Source organism: Mustela nivalis (assembly GCF_964662115.1).
Source record: "Mustela nivalis genome assembly, chromosome: 9".
In the NCBI taxonomy this organism is placed as follows: Eukaryota; Metazoa; Chordata; class Mammalia; order Carnivora; family Mustelidae; genus Mustela; species Mustela nivalis.
The window spans coordinates 25226688-25253695 of NC_139028.1; the positions used below are offsets into that span (position 1 = coordinate 25226688).

Below are 27008 nucleotides of genomic sequence, written 5' to 3' on the forward strand. Positions count from 1 at the left end.
CCAAGCATTGTGAGGTGCAAAGAATATAAAAAGGATTGAGTAGGTCCCTGACCTGTAGTAGGAGTAGGAGTAAGTGGTCTAAACTGAAGAGGGTTGTACTGTGTCATTTGAAGGAGTGGTGCACAGAGAACCCTGGGAGAGAAGGTGAAGACCAGGGGTACCTAGTTCTGATGTGAAGGTAGAGAGAAGTAGGGTAATGGAAGGGAGTGGGGTCCTAGATGTGTTCTCAGGGGAGGTGCCCAGTAAGGATGAGAGTGAGGGGTCATGTGACCAAGGTCCTGCTCACTGAATCTGGCTCTGTCCAACTTTCTTCTTGCCTGTTGTGTGTATCAGTAAGGATTGCATGAACACAGAGCTCCCTCAGACACTGCAGAGGACACGTAAAATAAGTAAAAGATAGGATGCCCCATCTTACAGATACTTAAAATGTGATCGTGACTCCAAAGAGGCATAAAAAAAATAATTAGATAAGCTAGGGGAGTGGGTAGCAACACAACGTTGGCTTTACTACTCTAAAACTTGCTAACTTTTCACATGCTGCCTAGTGAGAAAGCTAAGTTTGTCATGGCTGTGGACTGTTGGCCGGAAGCTGGGGAACATTCCTGAATACGTTAGTCAGCTGGCGCCACAGAACACCTACAAAGAGCTCAGAAGTTAAGAGCCATCACCCTGGGGGTGCCAGAGTGGCTCAGTCAGTTGAGCCTCTGACTCTTGATTTCAGTTCAGGTCTTGACCTTAGGGTCATGAGTTCAAGCCCCGCATTGGGCTCCACACTCGACATGAAGCCTATTTAAAAAAAAAAAAAAGAGAGAGAGAGAGAGAGAACAATCACTCTGGACACAGGTCAGTTCCACAACACATTGTTTGAACTTGGGCAAGCCACTTAACCTCTCAGAGAGTGGGTCACCTCATATGCAAAATGGAGATCATAATGGAGATCATTTCTGCAGTGGTAGTGAGAGAACCTGAGATAAAACAAGAAAAGTGCTTAGGTCAAAGTCTGCCAACCATAAGCTCTCAATAATAATAATAATGAAGTTACAAAATATGTATTACTTATAATGGTTTACCTTTTAAATAAATGCTTATAAGCAATATTAATACTGTTCTTGAGCTCAGTGCCATGGTAGAGGCAAATACAGTTAATTAACAACACTTTTAGACTCTTTACTATGAACCAGTCACTATTCTAAACACTTCATATGTTTTGACTCACTGGATTCTCACAATGACAGTATAAGAAAAATATCATTATCCCCAGTTTACAGGTAAGAAAACTTGAGCACAGAGAGGTTAAGAAATTTACCCAAGGCCACACAGCAAAGCCAGGATTCAAACCCAGGCTGTTTGGCTCAGGCTGCACTCCCAACTGCTCAGCAATGCTGCTTCTTGTCATAATGAATCAGATACAGTTCTTGAAAAGAATGTTTATAAGGCAAGCTGACATATGATAAGACTCAGGAGAAGTAAAAATCATAAAAGTACCAAAAGAAGAGCTGATGAGAGTTATCAAATCCAAATGGGAAAATCAAGGAAAGAGAACAGGAAAGAGAAGCAGTAGCATGCTGTGTCATGGAAGCCAGAGGAAAGAATTTTAAAGAAAGCAGGGGGATACTGGCTAGTCGTGCCAAATATTACAGTGATGGCAAAGTGGAGGAGCCTTGAGAACAAACAGGATGCAGCACAGTGCGAAATGCAGTTAAGGGAGAGAGATCTCATGGAGGGCGGAGGGTAAAGCCAAATGATGAGGGTTGGTAAGAAACTGACTCTAATCACTGTAGACTTAACTTTTTTTTTTTTTAGATTTTATTTATTTATTTACTTCACGACAGAAATCACAAGTAGGCAGAGAGTCAGGCACAGAGAGGGGGGGAGGAAGGCTCCCTGCTGAGCAGAGAGCCTGATGCGGGGCCCAATACCAGGAACCCAGGACCGTGACCCGAGCCAAAGGCAGAGGCCCCAGCCCACTGAGACACCCAGGCGCCCCTGTAGACTTAACTTTTGAAAAGATTAGTAACAAAAGGAAGGCAAGAGAGAAATGTCAGTTCAAAGGATCCTTCCCCTCCCAGACAAGGGTCCTTTGCTTGTTATCCCAATGGAACTTACACGTGCAGAGTGAAGATGCAAGAGACAGGTGTGGACAATTTACGACTGAGCAAAGAATATGGACAGCTTGTGTGGGGTGGCTCCAGTGGGAGCTCCAGCCTTGGCAAAGAGCAATTGCCCTTCTGCCTCTGACTCAAGAGGGAAGAGGAGACAGATGGAGATACAGAAACATTTGGATATGGAGGGCAATGAGGCAACTCACATCAGCTGCTCCTGACCTTTTCAGCAAGGGAAGTTCTAGGAAGAGAAGTGTGGGTGTCATTGGTCATTGGCTGGACAACCCATTATAGAGATGCCATTTCCCCTTTCCCGCAGCCTGACAAACTCCTACTAACCCTTCAGGACTCTAACCACCTCCTCTGGCCTCCTATGTGCCAAGGCAGAGTTGAGGCTGTGTCACCCACACTTTTTCATTTATTTTTCTCTTACTACATCAGTCATGTTCGTTATAATTATTTTTGCTCCCATCTCTCTCGTCTTTCAGTGTGAAGTCCTCGACGGTGGAGACTACATCATACATTATATATTTATTTCTCTGCCATCACAGTAGTACAAAATGATATGCAGTAAATGTGTGTTGAATGAATAAATAAATTACTCCATAAGCCATACATAAAGGAACTGCAATTCAGACCCAGAAAGGGAATAACATTTTAGAACCAGCATCTTAAATGTCTAGGTTCATTTCAGATCGAAACAGTCTGCTCTTGGGCAATTACCCTAACCTCTCTGCATCTAATAACCCAAGCTCTGAAAAATGGGGAGCACAATCCATGGAACTGCGAGCTTCATTAGTGAATGCCAGTAAAGGGCTTTTTAAGTGGCAAAGCTGATAATTACAGAAAATGCCTCTGAGGGAGAAAGATGACAAAAATCTGTCTCAGGGACAATGAAGGAGCTTTCTTCTAGGATTTCCACCACATTTCACTCTGACACAAGCAGCCATGGAGGAGCAGGAGCCCTCTCAAAGGGCCTGAACCACTAGGTTCCAAGGTTATGTGTTCACCAAGTTCATGAACTGCTGTGAAATCCTATTTGTTAGAAAGCACAAGGGAGCAAGGTCCTGTGACTCAGCACCTCCCAGCTCAGGCCCAATGTGCCCCCTACTTAACTTTCAGCCTTTTCCATTGTCCTGCCTTCTGACTCCCGACTTCTGCCTTTAGAGAGCATCAACAGGCGGCTCAATATGCTCGACCCCTGGAAATATACTTGCTCTCCCAGGAAGTACATGATAATTTATCACTGCCATTTTCCATGTGCTAGCTTGATAAACAGATACCTGAGTGAGCCCTGAAAGCAGCCACCAGCTGACTGGCACAAGATGAGACACAGCCCAGTCCAGGTGAGCTCCAAAAAACAATGTGACATGGAATAAGAAGTTGAGTTGATGTTCTGGGACTTTTAAAAACAACAACTTCATGATTCGTGTATTTTATACTTATGTCTAAGGCCATAAACATATAAGGCATAATGTATTCTAGGTGGCTGGTCCTAAATGTAGAACATTGCTGTGGAAAAGTTTAGTGAGATGATAATTCTAAAATGTGGGTATTTGATTAATACTGTATGTAATTCATATCTACACAAAGGCACGCATGTTCGTACACACTTGCACACCCACACATACCCCCTCCCCCCAAAGCTGATTTTGTGGAAGGTAAATTCATAATGGGATTTGCGCCCCAGATTCACACATTTCATATTCGCAATATGTGTGATAATAATGGGTAAAGATAGTCTAGAATTATTAACTGTCACAGTTAATCAAAAGGTGATTATATAGAGGAGATCAGATCGGAGTAAATGAAGAATGGGCATTAGAAGGGAAGAAAAGAATAGGACACAAAAAACAGGGATAAGACTAAGAATTGATGACAAGGTATCTGCGTCTGTCAGTGGTCCCAATTCTTTTCCAGACTGGTTATCAAACCACATTCAAACATTTCCAGAATAGGGGCTCTTCCCGCTTGAGAAAGGCCTTGAATTGGTCACATATGTAATAGTGAAGGAGGTTTTCTTTTCCGATACTGCAGGCTGCTTTCTTACTATCCAAGCAGTTAACAGTCTGTAGATCCTCGTCAGTGCTAAATGTAGAAAATCTGCCACTGCTATAATTAAAACTCTGGTTGGTATCCACATTAGCCAGTTGATCTGAACATTAGCTATTTCATTGGATGAACTGGGGCTCTTCTTGAAACTCAAAGCTCTTCTTGAAACTTATAATTAGTTGGGAGAGAAATAAAATGACAGCGTGTTCTTACTGACATGACTTCAGGGTCCACACAGAGGCTGAATGGCCCTTATTCAAGGATAGCATATGGAGAAGCCTTTCAACTGTTGGAAAGTCAGGCTAAATGACTTCTCATATCACCTGCAACTGTGAAATTGTAAAATTCATTGACCTCACAGGAAAATTACAAAATTATTCTATGAGGTGGACATCACTGGAACATTCCATCCCTCCCGGGGAGCCCTCCCATTGAGGACACGCAGAAGCTCTGGACACAATGTCAGCTGTCCTCTCACTGACCCACACACCTTGCAGGGGCCACCTGTGCTGTCTGAGCCCTGAAAGCCTACTTACTTGGGTAAGTACTCCCCAGGCCCCAGTTCATCCAATGAAATAGCTATCACTAATGGAATCTTGGCTTGCAACCTTTTCTGGGCAGAGTTGAGGTAAGTAATTTTAGAGCCAATGATTCCTTAGAAATTTGGGGTCATCTATCCCATCAACAATCAAAACAGAAAATAAAGCCTCAGTAAAAAGATTATATTGCTCAACCAGTATGCCATTAGTGTAACAGATATAAATTAAAAGAGTCGGGGAGAGATTTGGTCTCTTTTTTTTTTTTTTTTTTTTTTGAGGTCTAGAACCTCAAGGAAGTTGAGAGCTTAAAGGAAAGGGGGCAGGAGGGCAGAAGGGTCATACCATGATTAAAGCTTCCACCATGCAATTAATCAAATGTGAGATATATCACAAGAAATCGTAATAAAAAGAACAAACCCTCAGTGCATACCCTTAGTATCTAAGACGTAGAAAAATGTGCGATGTGGGACTTCATTTCAGCTATCCACTTAGGGATTTATGCAAACAAAGGCTCAGGCTGTCAAGTGACTATTTTGGAGTAAAAAAGCAGCAAAAGGGCCATGAGCTAAAAACCAAATAAAATTATGCAATTCCATTCTTTAAAAATCTTTCAAAAAGAAAAAAACTAATCTGTTACATGACAAAATATATAAAAACATATAGTAACTCATAGGTAAGGGGTTTTGATCCAGTTTATCTGAATTCGTACCTCAATTTCTATGCCTATTTCTATATTTGCATTCATATTTTATCAGTTATTTTGTGTTTATTGGTTGCCTCCTAAACTGAACTCCAAATACCTCAGGATGATGTCTTTTTTTTTTAATCCACGTCAATCTGTTGCCATGCTCACTGTGGTTGACTAGCATCCCATAGAATCACTAAAAATGTTTCATCCAAACCCAACTTCTGCTTTTCCTAAGGTAAGATAGATTGGTTGAAGTGCTTTACATAAACATCACTAGGGAAATTCTCCATTTGAAATATGGGTAACAATTACTCTGTACCTTGAAGTCACTGTAACTTTTCAGAACATTTTCATGGAGATCATTTCATTTCGGTATCTATTTCATGAACAGTCCCCAAAGAACATTACAACCACCAATCACCCCCATTCACCAGTGAAAGCTATGTCTGGAGTCTTGTGCCTTTTGGTAAACCAGAAAACTGGAGGTCATTCCTCCTCCAGGCAAGAGAATGTTCATTGCAATTCACCTCGCTAGAATATAACAGCGATCAGCTAGAGATCAGCATAGAGAAAGACAGTGCTCAAGCGACATTACAGCAACTCAGACTATAGAAAGATCCAGAAGGTCAAAACACAGGTCTTCCTAGTCCTTGAAAAGTTGAAGGAAGACACCTAAGTGTCCTTCAATCACCCCCTTAAATAAGGTGTCCACAGTGTTTATGGTTTTCTCCCATCCTGACATTTTGTCATAATTTAGCATTCCTGGGAAGGCTGAAATGAATGCTGAATTTTTCACTGGAGCTGGGTCATGCTGACAGTGATAGCAACTGACAGGAGATTAAAAGGAACCAAAGAGACTGTGCTGAAAATGTCTCATCAAGGTCACCCACTCGTGATAAGGCAAGTGGAGGGTGAGGGACAAATACAGGCTTATCGCTTAAGAACCAGCTGGGACAACGACATTATCTAATTATTCCTCTTCATTCCCATCTCCTCCAGCCTCCCACTCCAACACACATGCTTTTAATCAAGTCTGTTATTTGAAAATTACTAGAAGATGGTTCTCCTCTTATCAGTTCAAGGTACAGCTACCATAAAGGCAATGCCACCAACCTTCCCAATCGTGCCAAGCAGAAATAGTCGCTCCCAAGTCACTCGGCTCACCCCTTCACCATTGCACTTACTAGTTACGTGACTTTCTCCCCCAAAACTCTGAAACCCTCATGTGTCTGAAGCATGTCCTCCTCTTCTATTAACCTACACAGTGGCAGATCTAGCTAGCTATCTACTGACACTCATGATTCTTCCTCTCTGAAACAGAGTTGCTGCTGAGAAGTTCCTGCTAAGCCAGGAACTACTTTTTCCAGCTTCACTTCTATCTGGGTGTGGCCACTGGGCCAGGTTTAGTCAGTGGAATATGAGCAGAAGTGATGTACTTCACCTTGAGGTTTTTATAACATACCATACATCCACCATCCACACTCTCTTCTGCCTACCACCAGCTATGTGCAAACCTTGATGAGACAAGATGTTGCTGGCTTGATGAGGGAATCATTGCATGGAAGAAAGCTACTGTATGGAAGAAACCATGTATTGGACTAGTGCAAGAGGGAGAAATATATTTCTTCTTCTTTTTTTTTTAATGTGTATACGTTTTAGGGTCTATTTGTTACCAGAGCTTGCACTAACTAATACACAAGCCTAAACCAGTGGCATATACATCCATTCAAGGGATGGCAAATAACTAAATGGAGTATTCACCCATTTGCCTATGAAAGAGCCTGATTATTTTGTGCTTTTCAAGGAAAAGATTAACTATGGATTACATCTCATGAAATTATACCCAGTAATTGTTATTATGGAAATCATCTCAGAGTGCTATATGAAACAGACTGATGCTAGGAGGGTTTTATGTTTCTTCAAATTCATAGATACATATTTAAATTTTGTTAGTGTGGGAGAATGTTGAGGTAGCCATGGCAACAAGTTAAAGCAACAGAGGGCACGTGATGTACTGGGCTGCTTGGTGCTAGCCATGCCAGCAGAAACATAACATGATGATATCATACGGGGAAAACTCTACTAAGGGTTATGGTGTGGTAGCCAACTATCTGTCTTTCACCTCCTAGGAACCATAGTGTAACACAATGATTTGTTCACAATTTTGATAATATTGCCAGTTCTGCAATGAAATGGATTTTGGAATAAAGATGAGATGATTGGTAGAAGATCAGCACTCTATCCCCACCCTTCTGAAAATACACACACACACACACACACACACACACACACACACGTACACATCGGGCTGACACAAGTAGACTCTGACTGAGTTGATGAATTGAATGGACAATACATTTAAAGTAAGCAATCAAATTAAGCCCCTCCAAATTGAGCAGAGGTTTTGGAGCAAATTTCTTAAGTCATTACCCCAACTCTTTGATTTACTTCACCATTCACACACAGCCTTTATTGATTCTTTCTCTGTGGACCAGGAGCCTAATTCTCTGCAATATACTTGCTCCTTATTCAAGTTATCATCACTCTCTTATGAAAATTAAATGTTTCAAGCAGGGCTAGTCTACCTCCCCCAGGGATATTACTCTTCTCTCTGAGTGACCTTAGGGCTTCTAAGTGTCTGGAAGCAATAATCGTGAGATAGCACAAAGGGCAGGTGGCTTGGATTCAAATTAGAAGAGAAAAGAAATAGGTTTGGCCTCATGAAATGTGGCAAGTTGGAGTAGAGATGTTTGATGGGCAAGAACGCTTTGGGGGTACTGATATCGCTGGCTGTTCTTTGAGTAGTAAAGGTAAAGAAAAAACTCCCCTGACATCATTTCTCCTTAACACCCTAGCAAGTAATTCAGGAAAACTTTCAACTCTAAGAAGAAACAAAGAAAAAGGATGGCATCCCGACTTTTAGTCTAGACTCCCCTTTTCTTCCCCTTCCCTCACCCTACTGTTCCTAATTCTATGTGTGGATTCACGAGTGTCTTCTCCAGCCCCTCCTAGTTTCATTCTGAAACTATACTGGCCAACTTCTTGGAGAAGAGATGCAAGCTTTGAGAGTCCTTCCCTCCCTGGGACAGCAGGAGCCATGCAGGGAAGAGATTCCAATGGATAAGACGCCTTTATTGTAGTGAGAAGCAGGACAGAACGGAGGCGGACTCTGGACCCCACCTGCAGTGGTGCAAGGCAGAACCATTTCAAGGCAGAACACGGCACAGGCAAACATGAAGAGGAATCGAACTGAATCACAATGCCAGACAGTCTCAGGCGGCCCCTTGACTGCTCCTGGTACAAACCAGGGTCAAAGACGTCTGACGGGGCTCAGTAGACAGAGGAGATCAATAATGCTAAAGAGTAACGTCTGCAGTGAGACACAAATCATTGCAAGTTCAAATAAAATGCTCTCCATGCTCAGGTCTGCGGACGGAAGCCCTACAGCTGCCATACTGGCGTTGCCCTCGTGATACCCCCTCTCTCCGCGGGAGGGGGAAGAGGGGGAGAGAGAAACAGCGGGAGCCAGGGGTGGTCTTCCAGCTCTTGTGTTGTCTGCCACTGAGAAACCCCAAATAGTTTAGCATCCATCTGGCCGATTCAAGGAGAAAACACTGAGAGCATGAACTATTTTGAGAATGATGAGAATAAAGCACACTTCAGTCTCAGAAGAGGTTGGGAGGTAGCTAAATGAAGTTATGAGCAGCAGAATAAGCAGAAAGCAAATTGTATTCAATGACTTAAACCTACTGAGAACTTATTACACAAGCCAGGTCCATTTACTACTAAGGAAACTAAAGCATGGAGCTGTGAAGCCACATTCCGAACATCCCAGGATTGTCCATGGAAACTCCAGGACTCACACCGAGGCTGACTCGCTACAGAGTCAGACAGTGGTCTTAATTCCATGCCACACAGCTCTGTACAGGGCTCACTTCTAACTGCAACTAAATATGTTTCTCTAGGCCTTTCTCTTTCTAGCGGTCTTCATCACTTCGGGGTCACTGGTGTGCGCTTGACCCATCTTGATGCACAGAAACAAGGACATGTATTTCTAAAGGCCATCCAGCTGTCTGGGTGGAGGCTGGAGGCATCATGCAGTGGATCACAGGGAAAGGCAGAGGGCATGGGCACTGCAGCGTAGTATCCTGCCATTTACTCCTCTTGGGGAAGTCTGCTAGGGGAGAGTTGAGTTCTTGAATCAAGAGGACAAACTAGCAAATTCCACTGTGGGTTACTCACACCTCCATAGTTTTGTTATTATTGCTGTTGTTCAATATATGACACATTGTTTTGAGAACCTACACCAACAGAAGCAAAAATAATGTAAAAGGCAGAGTCCATGGCCAGGACTTAAATTCTACATTGGGAGCATGCTGTCAGGGTCCTTCTGGGGATACAAATTCTCTGTGGCTCTCCAACCCTCTTGACCCATTTCACAGATGTAGTGCTAATGGTAAAAATGGAAGAACTTCAAAATGACTGCTCTACCTGTGGTTAAAAATTACTCTTCCGCCTTAGGAAGGAAACTAGGATTGACTCAGCAGGGCCAACGCTTAGCTCCCTGTACTAGGTGATTTGTCCACACCCTAGCTTACTGATTTCTCACAACCATCTTTTGAGGTACCACACACCTACCTTCTAGCTGATGGAACTGAAGTTACAGGGATCAGTTTGCCCAGGGCCAGGCCCAAGGTGGTTGCACAGGGACGCACACCTATATTCTCATGACATTCGTAATCAGTAGTCTTTCTTCTATATTCTTCTTGGCCTCTTTAATGATTAAGATCCTTGCCACACCTCTGGGTTATCATTATAACCTTGAGCAGTCATAGTTTCATGGAGTAGAAGGTATAGAGTATTAAGCTGAGAAATTGTACCCAAATCAATGTAAACTCCAGAAGGTAATGCTTTGTCAAAACTCCTTAACTAAGTGGTTTACCTCTCCTCGTCTGTCTCCCCTAAAACCGACATAGAGAAAAATCATTCTGATTACTTGAAAGTCGATTAGTTGATGAGTTGGTCGGTTGGTTGATTCCAGATTTCCAGAACCTTAAAGAGAAGCATTTCATGTCAAAATAAACTTTTGTGGACAAGGTCTATTTGGGAAAGGATCTCAGATGAGCTGACGTAATGTGCTCGTGGATGGGTCCACCTCTGGAAACATAGGGTGGAGGGAAAAGGACAGGAGCTTGGGAGTCATCCAGACCCAAATGAGAATCCTGGCTCCCCAACCGGGGGAAGTGGAGGAAGTCATTTTCCTTCTCTGAGGCTCAGTGTCTTCATCTTTAAAATCAGAATGATGCCACCACCTCAAAGAGGCAAGATGAGGAACAAATGAGATGACCTACATAAAAAGCTGATCATCACACTCGGCACAACAGACACTCATTCAGGAAAGCGGAGTTTCTTTCTCAGTCCTTTCTGACTACCTCTTTAATGTCCTTGAAGGAGATGGGGTGAGGGTACGAGTAGCACCCCCTGCTGGTTGAGTGCAGAGTCCATCTAAGGAAGACTTTTGGGATTCTCACCGTCTGCAACTTAAATTGGCTGCAGGAAGAGGCAATTCATACTCTTGCCATTTATCCTTGGGTACCCTGGTGTTGGTGGCCAGGAAGGTGGCATTTCAAACAAAGGATGTCTGACAATTGTAAGGCCAGATGATTCCTTTACTACTATTTGGTGTGTTGTGTAACAGATCTCCATATTGTGCCATTCAGAGTCTCTCACAACTGCCTGAATCCCACAGATGGCGTCTCCGCTTTCATACCGCCCTACTTTCCCAGAATTTCTACATCTCCAGGGCCATTACCGCCTCCTGACTCTCTCACACTTATCCTATTATGCTATTATCCTGCACCCAGCACTGGCTGCTTTATTTTCTACTTTCTGCCACAATATTATGGGGCCTGAGTTGCCGACTCTCAGATAGTGTCTGTCTGCTTGCTGTTTGTGTGCTCCACTGGGGAAAAGGGAGGTGTGGAATATCCATTTGTGTACATATCAGGCGAGAGACAATGCCAAAGCATTTCAGCAAGCAGAAAGCATCCTAACAGGGATGCTGCTGGCAGAGGAAGGGGTTGCCTGTCCCACTAAAATAATTAAACCCCATCATTTCAAGTCCCCCCAACACCCTGTTATGTATATAATCTGAACGGCAAGGGAGGATGAGCAGTTAGCTGGTAAATTATCTTTGCATGTGTTCCCCTTTAAGAAAATAAACCACACACAAAAATTTTTTAATCACTTTACAGTATTAACTGTTTCAAGTGGCTCCCTACACAGAATTCTCTACCTCCATGACAGCTCCTTTTCTGTGTCGATGGAATAGGCTAGAACCTGAGAGTTGTTCAGATCCAGTGCTAGGTTCAATACTTGGATTTCCAAATCCTAGTTGTATCGCCCGGGCTATTGTCTTCGCACTGCAACCAACTTGACAAAAGACTCAGTTCTTGGAGCTTCTATTTCCTCGTCTATTATACGGGAATGATACTGCGTACCTAGCCTGGTTTGGGGGAAAATAACTGAAGAACGGGGAAGCTCGTGATATCGTGCCTACGATCAGAGGAACTGAGACTTATTTATCCCGCTCCCTTCTTCAACACTCAAACACACCATCAACCCACACATGGCTCTCTCCCATAATTCCAGTGGCCTATCTTCCTAGGTAAACTGGTTTCCGTGGGGCTGGATTCATTCCCTCTTACTCAGCCCAGGGACTTAGAATAACGGCTTAACAAATATTAGTGGAATTAGGAACAAGTGGAATTTCAAACCTACAGAACAATTGGTGGGTTCAAAGGAAGAGAGGATCACAGTTCCTTTAAATTAGATTCTTTTCAGCCATACCCTTACAGATCGCCATTCATAGTACTGTCTTAAAAAATGATCATGCTTCCTTCTGACATACAAAAAATAAAGCGAGAGAGAGAGACAGAGACAGAGAAATGAAGAAAGATGGAGGAAGGGCAGAGGAAGAAAGGGAGGGAAGAAAAAAAGAAAGAAGACAACAACTGGGAGCCTCTGATGTCAAACAACAGTCCCTGACTACCCATCTTAAGCACAATGCTCGTAGAATACAAATCAACTTCACTACTAGCTACACCTAAAGGATAATTAAGAAGTACAATGTGATTTGGGAAAGAAGGGAGGAGAGAATCCCTAACTCCCACGGCTAACCAGAAATGACTTGAATCCTCTGACATGTTGTATTATTGGTGTAACTATCTCATCCCAGCAATAAGACAGATGGAAAGCAAGAGTGGATCTTTTATGGAGTCCCAAACAGATCATCATCAGACATCATCCTTCTTTACTGAGCACCTACTATGTGTTTATAGCTCAGCTGCCCAGAAACTAATTCAGATCAGCTTAGCCCCAGTGGGATAAAGTTTGAGCCATGCATGATAAAGCTTGAATTAAATGCTTATTTAGAAGGAAGGAACAAGCAAGCTGCCTCAAAAAGAAGGAAAAGGGCACCGGCCCCCATTCTGGGAGGGACAACGTCTAGACCTCCCCTCAAAGAAAGTCTTATGTGTGGACCCAGGTGCTGCTGAGGGGGGCCTGGCGGGGTGGTGAGGGATGAAAGGCTTTCTGGAGGCCCTCTGACCCCAGCCGTCCCACGGGAAATGAGCGAGGAGGCTGCTGGCTGGCAGACAAGCAGGTGTGCCCTTAAGAAGCCATGGAGATTAGCCGGGGCTTATCCAAACCTCTGCAGGAGGCAAATCTCTCCTGGCTCTCTCAGGAGACCTCAGCCCTCCTCTGGCATCAAATAAGCCAGATGCAGAATGGACGTCAACTTGGCCTTTGTGAGTCCCGGGCCCCAGAGCAGGAATCTGGACACCATGACACTCACCAGAGCCCCCAGTGAGAATGGGTTTCTGAACAATATGTTTAGAAAAAGGAAAAGGGAGCAAAAGAAATGACCACAAGTCAGAATCACAGACAAATGAAGCCTCACTTATACTCGCATCTTTGCCTTTGGGGCAGTCTTTACGCCGCATCCACCCCACCTCAACCCACCCCCAGCCCCACATTTGACAATTTGACCATAAGTTTCTCTTTTCTCAAGAAACTATGGCTTCTGGGGAAAGTAGCTGGTATCTGCTCTTCAGCAAAGGTAAAAGCCAAAAGGCTCAAAGATTGAGACCCTCATTCTCAGGAGCCCTAAGGAAAGCCAATTAGCAACATAAGCAGTGGAAGGAAGAAAAGAGGGGTTCCCATCAGTGTGGAATACATCCATTTAATTCCATGCCAAGGTCCAATGATGTGGGGGAAAGAACACTGGCTTTAGAGTCAGCAGATATGCATCAGAATCCTGATTCTGCTGTGTACAAGCTGTGTGACTCTGAACAAGTTACCTAACCTCTCTGAGCATTGATTTTCCCATCCCAAGGAGAGCATTAAACAGAATAATTGTACAAGCAGCTGGCAGAGTACCTTACTTATAAAAGGTGCTCAATAAACTTAGTCCCTTCCACTCTTCCCTCTTTCAATAACCCAATTCACAACATAAAACATTAGATAAAATCCCTACTATTTTACACTTGTCGAAACCCATTCCTAGGGAGGGTCATTCACTTACCCAAACCTCACCTAGATGGAAAGAGTAGAGAGCAGAATCCAGATTTCCCCGATGCCCTTGCTAGGCCTTTTGCTGTTTGATGGGCACCATAAAGATGACCCAGAGCCCAGTCTCAGAAAGGTCCAAACATGGGTGCGGCAGAGGGGAGACATCAGCATCCGATGCTAGTACAAACCAGGGAGGCTAGAGCTGTACTTGTCTCTCAAACATGCTTGAAACTCACCAGGAAACCCATGGCATGTATGGGATGGGGGGGAGGGGACGGTGGGGGTGGGCTTCACAACTTTAACTAACAGTGTAACCAAGAGCCCTCTCATCTTTTAAACTGGTTGTACCACACACACACTCAAGTACAAGACCACTGGCTCTGGAATGTCTGAAATGGGGAGATGTCCTTGACACAATGACAACAATAACGGGACTTTTTCTTCAATTCACCACCTTCCCTGCCAGAGCATGCCAAGCCAGCGGGAACGTCCCTTCGGACCGTGGGCACTGCCTCCTCTCCACCTGACTCTCAGATCATCACTGGGGCAGGAAGGTTCTCTGCAACCCAGACTGCAGTCCATCTTGTCTTGCTTTCTTCCCAAAGGTAGTTAAATTTCTGTTTCTGTTTGAAATACCCTATCACCCGTACCTAAACGGATAATTTTAGAACTAGGACTCTCACATGCATTCTCTTGTATTATAAATGAAGGAACTGAAGGAGGCTCAGAGATGTGGAAAACTTGTCCCAGGTCATGAAGCTAACGTGGTCAGTGCTGTGTCGATTTGGCGCCCGCCCCCTCCACTGACTGACCCAGGGTTTGGGGACCACGTGGATGGGAGAAACAATCTTTTTGCACAGTTTCATCAGTCTAGAGCTAACTGTGCACAGAGCTCCTGAGAAAGGCATTCAAGGTCAAGTGTAATAAGAACACAACCTGTATAATAGTCAAATATTCCATTAAATATCCTCAAGGAAAAAAATAAATAAATAAAATGCCAAAAAGCCCTTGCAAGAAGTACTACTTTTTAAATTCAGAGACTTCTTTGTGGGTCCCGAAGGCAGTGTGCTATAATTATTATGGAGAAGTCAAATCACTATAAATACATTCTTTGCTTTTGTCTCTTCATGTCTGAAAAAGTTGTTTCTTTCAGCTATAATTTACTGATCAACTACTCTGTTCCAGGTATATCCTAAGGCCAAGAATATGCAAATGGACAGCCACAGCCTCTGTGCTCAAGAAACTATCTGAGAAAAGGTAAAAACAGGTACTACGTAAGATAAATCCAAGACCTAAATGTAGGGTATAAAGCTGTAAAACACTTCAGAGAAAATATAGGGAAAACTTTCATGACGTTGGATTTGGCAATGATTTCTTGGACGTAGCAACAAAAACCAAGTAAAAAAAAGGAAAAAGAAAAAAAAAGATAAATCGGACTACATCAAAATTTAAAACCTCTGAGCATTAAATGACATGATCAGCAAAAAGGCAACCCGCTGAAAGGAAGAAATTATCTGCAAATCATCTATCTGATGAGGGATCTCAAATCGATGAAAAACTCCTACAAATCAAAAAAAAAAAAAAAACCAAGTAACTTGATTCAAAAATGGGCAAAGAACTTGAATTTTGGCAAAGAAGGCATACAAATGGCCAGTAAGGATGTGAAGATATCACCACTCCTCAGGGAAATGCAAAATTTACACTATAATGAAACACTACCTCCCCCTCCTTAAGATAGTTGCTACCCAAAGCAGAAAATAGGCATTGAAGAAGGTATGGAGAATTCAGAAGCCATGTGCCCTGTTGGTGGGATGTAAAATGGGATTGCCAGTGTGGAAAATAGTGTGGTGGTGCCTTCCATACTTAGAAAGAGAGCTATCGTATGATTCCGCAATCGCACTTGTGGGTACATATCCAAGAGAACTGAAAACAGGGTCTTGAAGAGATATTTGTACATCTGTGTTCATAACAGACTTACTCATGGGATCCAAAAAGTGGAAATGACCCAAGTGCCCATTGACAGATGAATGGATAAGTAAAATGTGGTCTATACGTACCCCTGGAATACTACTCGGCCTTACAAAAGAAGAAAAATCCTCACACATGCTACACTATGGATGGACTAGTGGACATTATGCTAAGGGACAGAAGCCAGTCACAACACAACAAACTGTGAAGACAAATAGTGTATGATTATCACTTATACCTGGAAACTAAAAAACAAAATGAACAGTCAAAAAAGACAGAAACAGATTCATAAGCACTGAAAACAAACTGGCAGTTTTCAAAGGGGAGGAAAATTGGGAGGTGGGGGCTGATATTAGGGAAGGAGAGGTAGAGGTATGAACTTCCAATTATAAGTCACAGGGATCAAAACCACAGCATAGGAGACATAGTCAATAATATTATAATAATAACTTTGTTAAAAATGATGAAGATAGTAATTTTTATGTTGTATATATTTGCTGAAAATTAAAAAAAAAAAATAAGACAAGAAATACAGGCACCGTCATCGCCATCAGTAAACTTAGCAGGAGCGAATGGAAATCTCTAGTACCCTAGAAAACACTGCAAAGGACCGTGAAGCCCCTATAAAACAACAAAGAAATGCTAAGATTCTGTGTGAAAACATCCTGAGAGGAGAAGAGGGAAAGCCTTGATGAAGATGGTGAACTCTAGACCCCGACTGAGTCTTTCTCACAAGACCATAAGCCTCACCACATGTTCATAAAACCAACAATGTTAAATTTCTCCATCCAGTTAGACATTGCTTGAGGCACCATCTTGATAGACATATCAGAACAACCTAAAAATTTCTAAATTGTTAACCTTGGCTTGTGACTGTTAAGAGGTTTTGCCTCATATCTTCCTGCAGCAGGGCCAATGGGTATGGAGGAGCCCACTGCAGTGATTTGATACATTTTTGAAACAAAACATTAAACTCTTAAGGAAGGACTTACCCGTTGACTTCATCTGACCAATAATCTCGATCTTGGTTCCCCTTCCAGAGGGCAGATCTGGAGCATCACCGTCTTGGACAGACAGGAACAACGGAAGGTGAAACAGCAGCATCTTTACTGAGAGGGAAGACAAGAAAGACCGATTACCCCAGGTAAAGGGAGAATAATTTCCCCACGGTCCCGACACTTACATACCTCACTCAGCTTATGGGTGCCCTTCAAACACCATGCCTGTCTCCTTAGCATTTAATGAGCTCCCTTGCCGTGTGTCTGTGGGCTCAGTGTTGTGCTAAGACTGGGAGTGCCTGGAGATGTGGTGCAGCCCCTCCACTCGGGAATGTCCCATCCTAGGGAGTGAGAAAGCATGAAAGCCCGAACCACGTTGTCAGAACGTAGGATGTCTTGTGGTTCTGTGCCTCAACTAAAGGACGCGCACCGCCTCCCCTCCCGCCCCTCTCAGCAGAGAAAGCTGGAGCCCAGAAGAACAGAACGTTCACCAGGGAGTGCCTCCTGACTCTCTTGGCCCAATGAGGTGACGTCCTCAAACCCACGCGCCCTGGTGCTCAGCCTCCCTCTCATTACACGCCCAGTCTCTTCTGGACTTGGTCAGAGCCCACTGATGAGTCCGAGAGCACAGGACTCCATCCCTATTCTTGCTGGTAGACACTCCCCATCCCTTGGCCACGGAACACGCAACCATACCCCAGGTGAAAAGGCAGGTGGCCAGCGAGCGCCCACGTCAAGCCCGTCAGCACCACAGTCTGAAATGCAAGGCTGGCAGCACTGTCTTCATGAACGAAATACGATGCATCACTATGATCCCACGGCTCTGCTAGTCCCCCCTGCCTGACCTGCTGGGTCAGCCGCACCCCTGCCCGTTTCAGACACCCAAACTGATCTGCGCATGCTCCCTGATGACGCAAAACTCCGTGGGCAGGCGCGCATGCGCACATCTGTTGTCAAAGCTCCCGTGCCACTGCAAGGTCCTGGATTGAACATTCCTCCGCCCTCCACTGACCTAGACAGGGGAGGCGCCGTCAGTCTTCCCCTGAGCATCTGCACCCGCTCGTTCCAAAGTCAGCCTCTCACCCCAGCCCGTGGAACGTATTTAAACCTCAGTGAAGGGCCCTCACTGTCTTTTGTACTGGATCCATCCACCAGGCTGAATGAAGCTTTTAGAACCAGCAAGGACCAGATGGCCCTCCAAGATCATTTCTGAATGTTTCCATCTGAGTCATTTGTATGCGGAAGTCTTCACAAAATAGCAATCTGGGTAGCAGGCTCCAGGCTGAGTCCAGCTTTCCAGACAGCCCATCTTTGCCTACAATTGAGAAGACAAGCACAATATTGTAGGGTTCCACAAAAATATTACAGCATTTATCTATATGTGTAGCATCAAATACACGAAGTGTCCCTGTCAGGCTGTCACTACAATGGTAGTGTGCCACAGCTACCTCCTTCCCCGACTTACTTGTCTTTCTCCCACTGCACCTACCCCTTCTCCTCCTGCGCAGGCTGAAAGCCAGCTTTGCCAATCAGCCAGCAGAGGGTACTGCAGCACTGGGGCAAGAATCTGATTCCCGGTTCTGGGCCAATCCAGAGCCCGGAGAGATTAAGACTCATGAAAATGGGCTCTGGCCTAATCACCTGCTGGGAGCTCCCAGCCAGAAAGCTGGGGTGGGGTGGAAGATACAGAGCCAGCAGAGCACTGGCCTGCTCGTCTCAGCAAGTGTGAGCACAGTACCAGGAGTCCCAGAATAGGGTGAAGGCAGGGTTCCTGAGTGGGAGGCAAATCCATATGAAGGGGGTCAACCCAGCATTCCCCAGCCTGGGGAATCTACCCTAGAGAAGAGGAAACAGGTTCATGCAAACACTCATACGGAGATATTTATGGCAGCTCTGCTCCTCATCATCCCAAACTGGGAATGATCCAAATGTCCTACTACCACTGAATGTAGAAACCAAATGTGGTGTATCCATACAACAGAAAACCACTCAGCATTAAAAAAAAAAAAAAAAAAAAAAAAAAGTAAATTATGGATACATACGGTAATGTGGATGAACCCCCAAAGGCATTATGTTGAGGGAATGAAGCCATTCTCAAAAATTCCATTTGCATGATGACATTTATACAAGATTTTCAACATCTCAGCATTGCCAGGGACCAGGAGTGAGGGAAGGGTATGACGGCAAAGGAATAGCATGAAAGAATGTTTTGGAATTGATGAAACGTTCTGGATCTTGCTTTCGATGATGATTACATGAATTTATGGCTGTGTCAGAATTCATAGAACTGTATACTCAGGTCAGATTCATGATATGTTAATTAAAAACAAAAATTTCAAAAGAAAAAAATATATTAAAAAATCAAAGGGATACAACGTGAGGGGCAGGATGGGATACGCAGATGAAGAATGAAATCAACAAATGGTCATCATCAAGAATGTAAAGTTGGGGTAAGGCACAGAAGGCCAGAGCAGAGTCTAGCCAGGAGGACAGGCTGATGGGGATGGGCCCAGAAGATCAGGCTGATGGGACAGAAAGGTCATCTGGACCCTCGTGGTGTTGGCTGAGCAAGGAGTCTGTCACTCAATGTTCATGTGGCTCCAGAGACTCTGCTCACCCTTAAGAACCAATATTCATGGTAGTGCAGAGCAGGCTCGAGCTATTTCTACACTTCCCTTGCTGAGAAGAAGGGGATCCTCAGCTTTGGGCTGGGCTTTAGTTGAGAAGGGGTAAGTGACAAACAAAAGTCAGACAAATCTAATCTAACCTTCTCATTTACTGATGGGGAATCTGGGAGAACCCCCAAATCTCACTGCCCGCTAGTGCCCTCAGAGGTCCTGGATCCCAGCCCTGGACCCTTTCCACCAGGACTCACACCACTCCTTTGTTAGTTCTCCAGCCTGGGGACAGTATTGCTCTGTATCTGTTTTGGGCTGGTGAGATTATGTTTTCCCATTTAAAAAACAGCAGAACAAAGGTGACACCATTGCATCCAATCACAACACATTGAAACATTTACTACCTTCCTTAACCTTTTACTTGCTGTTCTTTTCTCAAATGAATTGCTCACTAAATCCCATATCGGAATCTCGTGTCCTCCTTCTCTTATTCAAGCCATTAAATATAATGATTAGACTGGATGATAAAAAGATAGTCAAAGATCTTACCTATCAAATAACCTTCTATATCCTATCCACATGTTTCATTTCCACCTAACTCTGTAGAGCTCAGAGAAGGGAGGATAGCCTCACATTTTGAGCTTATGACTCTTGGATTCAATGGTATGCGAGATAAGCCCGAGTTGAAGAAAGAGTGGATTGGAGGTCCTGATTCACTCCATTGAGAGGAGATTTGAGATTTTATGATATGAGATGGGACATGGATGTGAAATTCTAGGTAAGTTACTTCCTCTCCCGAGATTTAACTTGCTCCCTTATTATGTGAGCTGATTGAGTTAGAAAATCACCACGGTACTTTCTGGTCCTACAATGTTAACATTCCATGTTCAGCCTTAAGTATAGATTATGAATAGTTAAATCAGTCCACAAAAATTTGAGAAGTTTAATTTAGTAAATAGTTATTGAGGGTCTACTCTATTTTCAGGCTACATGCTAGCCAGGAGGTATTTAAGAATATGTAAGAAATAAACCCTGACTTTAAGGACACATAGCCTAATGGATCAGAACAAGACTCTAGATTTAAAGGCTCCACAGTCAAGGCACAGTTTCCCCTGTAACCATCTGGGTCATTTGTTTAACCTCTCCGAACCTATTTCTTCATCTATAAATTGCAAATAATAATGGCTCCAGCTACAAGTGAGAAATAAATAAGAGTATATTAAGTTTTATTACTAAGCCATTTATATTACTTTTCTATCCTCCTGAAACAGCATTTTTCTTTCTCTCTCCTATACTTTTTTTTTGCAAATGATCTCCATTTTTAATCTCCTTTCTTGAAGTTGAATTTTCTATTAATGGTTTGAGATGCAATTCAAGTTCTACTTCTCCATGAAGACTTATCCATCTGTTCCAGCCAATACAAATCTCTCTGTCTATGGGTTTTTGTTGCCTTTTTAAAACATTAAATGGTATTTCTTATTGTTTCATAATTGAGTCAGGTATGAATTGGTGTAAGCTTTTTTGAACTCCAGCTTCTTCTGCCCACAGCGACCTCAGATTCTACAGGTATCAAGTTGAACCCATGATTTGTCCAAAGATGCCACTCCTCTCCTTGGGTTCATTCAATTCATGGTTTCTCAATTGTTTATACTAAATACTCAAGTATTGATCATGTTTCCTTTCCAACATTCCCACCTCCAATCCATCCTATTAATTCCAATGTATGTGCATTGTTCTGATCATCCTCTCTCATCTCCATAGCATCTCTTGACAGGGTTAATGCAATGACAGAGGGCAGGATGTCTTAGTATCACCTAGCAAGTTTTTCAAAATATCCTTATTAACCTTCCCATCACCCTGTATCAGAGTAGAAGCTTGGTTGAGGTGAGGGAAGAAACAGAAGACTAGGGAGGGAAAAAACCTGTGTATTTTGCAAAAGCTTCCCCGATTATTCTGATATATTGCCTATCACTCTTGAGCACCATCATGTTAAACTTCCTCCTTTCCAATCTTTCTCCCTCTACTGACCAAATTACTTTTCAAAATTTCCAGTAATAACAGTTCCTCACTGCCTTTCAGGAACAAACAACAGATTCTTTAACCTGACTTTCACATGGCTCCAGGCCACCTTCCTGACCTGATTTCCTCCAATTTCTTCCATGCCCAGTAGGTTCCAGACAAACAAACCAGACCTTGTTGTCCTAGACACACCATACCCTTTCATAACCCCTTCCCTGATTCACATTTTACCTTGGAATTCCCTTCTGTCCTAACCTCATTAATCCTACCTGAAACAATGCCACTTAACTTTCAATGCTCAAACCAATGCCGCCTCCTTCATGAAGTCTACCCCAATTCCTTCCCCTTTCCAGGCAGAATTAGCTGTTCCCTCCTCTAGACCTTCGTATCATTCTGTTCACAGTGTTAATCCACTGACCAACAGTTTGGGTAGGCTAACTTCCTTGACTCCCTCCAAAAGGTTACAGGTCTTTCTTTTGGTCTCCTACAGAATTGTTTAACTCTGTTACTGTTACACCCTATTGCACTCTGCGTGTGTGTGTGTGTGTGTAAGTATGTGTTGAGTTTCCTGACCCATTTATCTACCAAATTCTACTAAATTAACGCGATATCCTCAAAGTTAGATGCCATCGAATCTTTCACTGAATCCCTAGTACCAACCAAGGGTGCAGAATTTTAGTGGCCCCTAAATAAATAAATCTTTGGTCAAAATTCAAATTAGACATCATCCCCTAGTCAGCCTTCCCCAGCTCTAAGAAGTTGCCTTGCTTCACCACAGCACACTGTATATACCACTTTGTACCAAAATTATCTGTTAAACAGTCCATGTCCTTAACTAAGACTAACTTCATTAGGGATATGAACCATAATTTTTCCCTCTTTCTTACCCGTGGCATATGGCACAGTGTCTGATAAATGGCGCTACTCGCCGATGTTCTAGAACAACTAAACTGAATGCACTGTTGTTTCTTTGCAGGGATCTTTACTGTATCTTTTACCACTCTTACATTTTGACACCTCCAGCCTTGGACTGAGAGCAAGCATTCAGCAAATATTTGTCAATTGACATAGTCATATGGAATGTTCCAGAATAAGTGGAGAGGATTCAGTGCCCTTCTCGGGTGTGTTTCCAGGAAAGGACAGACTGAGTCTTTCAGGCCATCACCCCAATCCTAGCCATTGTCCTCCCTGGTATTTCAAGTCAAGTCACCAAAAACAAGGATCTGTCATTGTTCTAATTTCTAGCTTATTTATCCGGTCAAATACCAGGCATTTTGCTCCTCTCCAGTTGTCCCAATATATTCACCAGATTGGCCTGTGTCATATTAACCTTGCCCAGGACTAGAAAAGAAAAAAGAATGGAGGGGACACAGAAATAAAATTCCCGAGAAAATTAAAAGTAATGCCTACTTATGTGACAAGTTCAAAGCTGAGGTTTGAATCACCGGTTAATGTGTTCCTAATACACAGGCCTACTGGATAATGAAAACTTTTAACATTACTTTATCCACAACTGAAGAGTTTTGAAATTTTGAAATATTTGAAATTTTGTTTTTAAAAACGACACCAAAATATCGGGATATTTATGGGCATACACTCAATCGCAACTTATTATTACAAGCTTTGAAAACAATGTGTGGTACGTTTTCCTTTACACAGTAGTAATAATTACCATGTTTTTAAAAAGCATAAACCTGGTAAAGTCTTTTTCTCCATATTTACGTAAAATAACACAAATACCCTTTTAGAAGTTTATAAATTTCCCAAACATTTTGAAAGCTTAGGCACAATCAGCTGAAACATTTCTATAAAGCACTGTTAGCTAGTGAGCAACCCCCAAGAAACTATTTTCCTAGGAGTTGGAAAGTAGCACTAACTAGAGTTAAGTAAAAACAACGAGTTCAATACTGGCACATAGACTGGAAGGAGAGGGAGAACGCATGGTTGCCATGAAAATAGGAGTTTCTTTCCAGATAGGTTTGTATGTGAAATTGCTCAGAGGCAAAAAATATAATGAACCTGCCCTTCTTATTTAATATAAAAGGTAGAGGGATACTGGTGAACTTGAATTCACATTGTATGATTTTATTTAAAAGTCCCCGGAGTCAGGATTACTCTCAATTTCTACGATCGAGGATAGATGATTGTCTTTCTACAGTGAGGTCATTTGTGTGATTAGGCATAATGCAGTATTTTAAGGCTCCATCAAGAAGAATGAAATGAAGTCAAGAATTGAGAGGGCCTGGTTCAGATTCGTCTTACAAAATCTGATACCAGAAAAAAAAAAAATGAGTCTGGACTTGAGTGACTCTAACTGATTATCCATGCCACCAAATTTCACTGGTATAAAATGAAGTGATGTGGGATATCCAAAATAACTAGTCCTCATCAGGGAAGGATGGGCCCCAGTGATGATCACCACACTGAGTTGCCATTTAAGGTCATTTCCCAGATGAGCAAGTAGTAGGGGGAGGAGGGTAGAAACCATTTTGAGAAGATTCAATGCTTCTAATATCATCCATCCTAATGTCTGCATGTTCTGCTTTGTTAATGCTTAATATGACAAGAAAGGAAAGTTCCAAACTATCTTAAATGTCTCCAATGTGCAGAAAGACTGATTCTCCTTACCAGAGAAGAGGTCCCTGAAACCAGCAAAGTGCATCCTATTGAAACAACTTTCCTCTTCAACTGTCAGTTTTTAAGGGAAGGCTAGGATCCTACTAAACAGCCCAGAGTTGTTCTGAGATGTCAAGAGCAACCGTGCAAACTGATGAACATTGGCACAAGGAGCTGAACAAGAAAGCTTAGATCTTCACTTTGGTCCATTGATCGAGCACCATGGGTTTCCCAGCACTGGGCAAGTCCAAACTCATTATCCCCTTATGCATATGAGGGGGAGAAAAGCCACTCCTTTCAAGAGTATGAAGGCAAATGAGATTGTGATGATCAAATGATTTGAGCATTTGCGGGGACAAAAGTTTGGCAACAAGGACAGTAAGTGGTTTCCTTTAAGAGGTTAAACAATGCAAATAAATTACATTTATTCCATGCATTCTTAGAAGCTTGGATGACCTGGTTTCACTGGGCAAATGGCACTGGTGTTTCTGGTCAGGCTTTATTTGTCTTACCCTGCCAGTCGCTGGAGTTAAAGAGGGAAAGATGAGAAGGCCCAAAGGGACAGGGACTTGTAAAAGGGATTGAAGCAAGTTAGAGGGCCCTTACAATATCACTAACTGTTTGAAGGATGACTAATCTGAGACATCTCTTTTAATACCCTCCCACAAACTTTCAAGCAATAGTCCTGGAGTAGGCATTTTATGGATTCCATTTTCATGAATAGGTGTGTAGATAATATTACATATTCTTTTCACATCCTTCCAGATCTGCTCTCAGAGAAGTGGGTAGAGGAGGAACTTTTCTCCACACCATCAGTGTTTCTTTTGCATAGAACTTCACATTAAATGAATGTGGGAGAGGGGCGGGGGAAAGCCCTGGGTTGCCGCATAACTTCTAGAATATTCTTAGGATTCTTACCCTGTGCTTAAAATGTCAACTGTCAAAATAATATAATTATTTTTCAAGGAAATCCCAAACATCTGCAGTTAGCCTAGCAAGTCTACATCAATGAAATAGTACACACCTCCTTCCCACCCCCAAAAAATAAATCCAGGGAGAAAACAGAGTTCGGTCAAAGCATCCTTTGTCAATGGCATCCTCGTTCTCCACATTTGCTTATTTTTAAACCCAACTCCTGAACATAAAACATTGTATCCAAATGCCACCTCTAGGCTAATGTAACAAACCATTAGTGGCTTTCTAGTTACTTCCCAAAATGCAACAAGAGCAGTTTGTCGAGCTGGTTGATTAGCATGGTAGAAAGTCTTCATCTTGCTATTATGTTTTACACTTCTTATGAGCACTTAGAGTCCTATGTCACAAAGGAAGTTAAATGAGCAATTTGATCTCTGAAGGCCTTGTCCAGTTAGGTAGAAGGAGGTGTGCTATTCATTCAGAAAGGGTTAGCACAACTGTCCTCCAAACTTAGAAGAGAAAAAAGAAATCCAGAAGAGTTTAAAAGGTGGTGACCCTGAGAGGTGTGTCTGCAACTTAACTGTAGAGTCTCCACAAATGAATTGCTTTTGGGGGGAAAAAAAGTTTTCAGTTGATTAAGATGGTTGGAATTAATGAGTGGATTGAACATGATTTAGCACCTTGGGCCATCCCCTACCATTTTAATAGTTATATTAAGTCAGTCTAAGGGTCTATGGGCAAATAGAAGTAGAAGAGCTACAACTTTTTTTATCATTTACACACACATCTATGTGATCTTTTGCTTGATTTATATTAAGGTGTTCTTCCAAAACACCAAAAGATACTATTCTTCCCTTTGTTTTTTTTTTAAGATTTATATTTTTAAAACCCAGAAGATAAAAGGCACAAATAATATTTTAACCACACTGCATTCAAAATATAAAATATTAAAGATGGAGTTTTCATTTTTTCAGAAATGTCGAGGTTAGGTCTTCTGTAAGATTTTGCAAGTTTTGGATCTACTGGAACAACTCTCGGCAGTTGTGTAAAATATTTGGATTAATGGTTGAACTTGAACTTGTGCCTTTAAAATATCTGGGGATTGACCTTGGCCACAAGAGCAGTCGTTCCTTTCAAGTTGATCCAGCAGAAATTAAATATCTGCAGGGGGCACGGGCTGAAAGATGGGGTTCTCTCCAAGTCTGTTCTCCCATGGGACGAAGCGTTCCTTCCGGCTCCTTGGAGAACCACTGTTTGGAGGGCCAAAGGGACTTGTTTACAACACTTCCATCCTAGAGACCCTGAGCTTTTCATTAACCTCTTTGTCTTCGGCATTTTCAAGTGGAAATCCTAGCTGGCCTTGTGACAGTGCAGCCATTTGCTCCTCACTTCACATTTTGCCCCAGCAGATTGGTCAGAAGCTGGGGATCTCCACCCCTCTCAGCTCAAAACACTCTGAAGACCAACTTTCTCATACACAAAGGCTTTGGGAACATTTATTTAAATTTGACTTTTGAATCAATCCCAAGTGACTGTTCCTTGGCAAAAGATATGTAACTTTATCACAGATAAATTTTCCTTGCTCACAATTCCTGGCCCCGAGTTGCTGTAAGGATCATGTAGATGTGTGTTGGAAATTAAACAGTGCGCTACCAGGGTGGCCGCAATTAAATTCAGACTTGCATTCAAACCATGCCCTGTTCTGCATTTCTTCGAGAAGTTTGCTTTCTATAGACATTTCAAAATGTTCCTTCACAAAAGAAAGAGGCAGGGTGGCTGGGCCCAAGTCCCCTAAATCAGGGCAGTGAGAACAGAAAGGGGGAGGGGTGGATTTATTTGTAGGGTACCAAAGTAGCTGTTAATATACAGGGATCCTCAGACTTCTCATTTAAGGTGTTTTCTTAGGGAGCCCAAAAGTTATT

At 42.8% G+C, this 27008-nt stretch overlaps 1 long non-coding RNA gene across 3 annotated transcripts in view; it reads right to left on the reverse strand.

Moving 5' to 3' along the window:
- Positions 1–27008, reverse strand: part of LOC309840991 — a 261870-nt gene that overhangs the window by 176048 nt on the left and 58814 nt on the right. For all 3 annotated transcript variants that reach the window (XR_014298884.1, XR_014298885.1, XR_014298886.1), the window contains exon 2: positions 16913–17029. This is a non-coding gene — a long non-coding RNA (uncharacterized lncRNA). The remainder of the gene's footprint in view (positions 1–16912; positions 17030–27008) is intronic.